We start from the raw sequence: 3660 nt of genomic DNA, 5'->3' as shown, positions 1-3660 counted from the left end.
CCATCCTGAACTCACGGTTTCTCTCGGTAAAACAGCCGCCTGATCAGGGCAGGGGAAAAGCGTACAAAAAATCGAGACGGTGTGCAGAGCGGCCCCCCGCACGCTGCAACGGGCTAGAGTTGGCGGGGTCGCAGGAGTGCGGCATCAGGTGAGCAGACTCGCACTTCTGCGGGCTCGAACCGCAGCCCACAGTGCGGCTGCGGGCACCGCGCACGCGCTGATCAGTCACCGAGCCCGGCAGCCCAGAGGAACGGCGGCGCTGGGGGTTGGGAAGTGCCGCTCTATGCTCCCCCGCAGGTGGGACTAGAGCCAGTCCTGGAAACCTGGAAGCATGGCCCTGCAGGTTTGTGGGGTCTTCTCCAATCCACTTAACCTCGCTGTGAGGTGGCATATCCCATAGCAATGTCAGCTTTCCACGTGCAAACCCAGCAGCTGTAATAAGTGTTACAGTTCCAAAGGCTTCTCAGGAGTGAGTTGTTGTCAACTATCAGATCTGAATCCTAGGGACACTTGCTCTCTCATTTTCAGAACAAAGTGTCCTACATTCACGACACAGACCACACTTCAAATAAAGGTCAAAGTAAGTGGCAATATTCAAGTCTATTAGCTCAACAAAAACAGAAAACTTTTAGTATGTGACCATTTATTTTCTCACACGTAGAAAAAGCTCTGAACCCCTGAAATAGTTTAGTGGGATAAAAACCAGGGCTTCCAATATTTCGGGTCTCTATTTAGTAGGCTACAGGGAGAAATTATGGAAAGGTGCAAACTAATGCACATTCATTGGGCCCACTGTAAGTGATTATGCCAAGTGAAAGCCCTCTCCATAACTCTGTAGGATTTCTATATAGCACTATAAAAGGGAGAAAGAAATGAAGTGGTTAGGTATTTTGATTAGACTAAATAATCCTCCATTATCAGTAATTAAAAACCCCACTTTATCTTGCAGTTTAAAGAACTGCTTAAAAAAAAAAAATCAAAGGATGGTTTCTAAATGTTCTCCAATTAAAACCTGCTCCTTGGAGAAATGGGGCTGGGGCAGAGAAAATACAGATCCAAGAGCAGAGAAAATACAGAACTATCCAGGAACATCTTGTAGTACCAGTAAAGAAGGGCTCCAAAAAATGTTGGAAGTCAAAAAGACACAAGAGCCAACTTGAAGGAGCTCCCAATGGCCAAAGCTGGGGACAATTTGAGCAACAAAATAAATGATAGCACTGACCCATGGAATAAAATACTCCTGAATCCATACTGGTGTAATTGAATAAATAAAATGGGGAGAGGGGACAGCTCCTCATTACAGAATTCTGATTAGTCTAAATGTAAAAGGAATAATAGATACAGTGAATTAACACAGCAAACGCCACTTGTTGCAGGCAATAACAATTCAGAGATGTCAAAATCAGTGAATCAAAGAATGATAGTTTTAAAGCATATCCCTGTTATTAATTACAAAGGGAAAATCATTAGCTTTACAGTGGAGAAATCCAGCAGACACTACCTTAACCAACTGATCAAAGTTAGTATCACCAGGAAAAAGACATACCAACATCATGTATCCTGATATAAGGTGCAGAGAAGGACACATGACTTTTATGCATTCTTGCCAAAAAAATAACCTCAATCTAATAGTAAGAAAATATCAGACAAATCTGAGGGGTATTCTATCTATCAAGTAACTGGCTAGTACTCTCCAAGTGTCAAGGTTATAAAAGGTGAAGATTAAAGAACTGACAGGCTAGAGGTTAAAACAACTAAATGCACATGGGATCCTAGATTGGATGCTGAGCCAGAAAAAAAAGACATTCCTTGGACAATTGGCACAATCCAAGTAAGGTCTGTAGATTAGTTAACAGTACTGTATCAATATTTACTGTTTTGGATAACTGTACTACGGTTATGTAAAATGTTAAAATTTGGAGGAAGCTGAGTGAAAGGTATATGAGAACTCTGCATACTGTTTTTGCAAAAGTCTAAAATTACTCCAAAATAAATTTTCTTTTAAAAAAATGAACATATTGGGGGACAATAGCCAATCAAATATAACTAAGATTAAATTGAATAAATGGAAAATTTATACATTTTGTTCACATTAAAGGTTTAAAATGCTTTGAATTGACACTGATGATAGGTATATGGTGAGATCGGTCAGTTTCCCCTCATTTTCAACAATGGAGAAAAGTAAACAAACATGGCTATTCAAAGTCTTAAATTCACAAATGACAACAGAACAAAAGCACTGAGAACAAATAGTCAAAAGTCAACCATTTCCACTGGCAAAGTTGTCATTTAGCAAATAAGAGAACTAGTTTAGATGCATTTTGGGGTCTTCACCAAACCAATTTTTGGACCAAACTCTTAGAATGAACATAATCTAATTTCTATACCACAAAAAATGCCAATTGGTTTTTAGATTTTTTTTTTTTAAATACACAAATCCAACATCCTTGACCACCCCCAACACTCGGAGAATAAGGTGAGCAATTCCTTAGGGTCTCCAATTCCTTTCAGTTTGCACCCAAAGCCACACCAGTATTTTCTATAGGATGTGAAAAGACTAGGAAGCATTGGCTTAAACTAAACTAACATTTCAAATTACAAAAAGGTATCTTGAATGATCTCATATCCAACCTGAACACAAGGTAGGAAAATATATGTAAAAATTGCTTTTGAATTTGTTTTTTCTCAGGATATTTTCCCTTTTGAAGGTGAAATACAAAACAAACCCATGGAAGTCCTCAAAAGTCACAAAAATTTGAAAATTGAAAACACTAAATGTTGCATTTCTAATTTGGAGACTGGACATCTTCAAACTGATGAAAACACAAAGGACTCCCCAATTTGGGGGAAATGTTATTTTATAAAACTTGGCAAATAGGAAGGAATATCTAGGTATGCTGTACTGTGTCTCAGACAGGCAGAGAAAAGTTCTCAACTTGAAGTATCAGCTATCATGGTAATTACAAATCAGCATTTATTAATTTTATCACACCCTTGATTTAGTAGCCTGGACTCTGGATGAATGTTATTTGAGGGCAAAACACTGTTCACAGTATTAAAACCCATTTTCAGAACCCTTTCTTATAGAAGTTTGCACACATTTAACTAACTTTTCAACATCGGGACATCTTAAGGGTTAAAAATCTTTAAGGGAGAGGAGCCCCAAACCTTAGAAAATAAACAATGGTGAATAAAATACCATTATGGTTACATGGTTCACGAAGACCCAAACCCACTGGAATTTATTCTTGGACCTACATCCATGTGGAATCCTGTCTACATAAGCCGTATTTCAGATTAAACACATACATACTTGATACTGGGCTCTCTTTGCACATAAGACATCTATCTGGCCATGTTTCTATTGAGTTAGCACAGTGCCTGGCACCTAATAAGCACTCACAATGAAATATTTGTTGTATGACTTAGCAGTGGCTCTACCTTCTCTGGGAAGTATCCAGAAATAAAACATTATAAATTTTGGCCCACCTTTGCAAAGGTCATGGTTATCTAGTCCTAGGTACAAAAACAAGCCTGAACGATTTCGTCTCAGCAAACTTTCTAAAAATAGTTGCCACCTCACTTATTTAAACTCTTTACACTCTAAATCTTTCATGAAATATACCAGACTCAAATAATACTAATAAATGGTAGTAAAAG

This window comes from Rhinolophus ferrumequinum, chromosome 9 (assembly GCF_004115265.2).
Source record: "Rhinolophus ferrumequinum isolate MPI-CBG mRhiFer1 chromosome 9, mRhiFer1_v1.p, whole genome shotgun sequence".
Lineage (NCBI taxonomy): Eukaryota > Metazoa > Chordata > Mammalia > Chiroptera > Rhinolophidae > Rhinolophus > Rhinolophus ferrumequinum.
Note: the sequence above shows the minus strand (reverse complement) of the source record.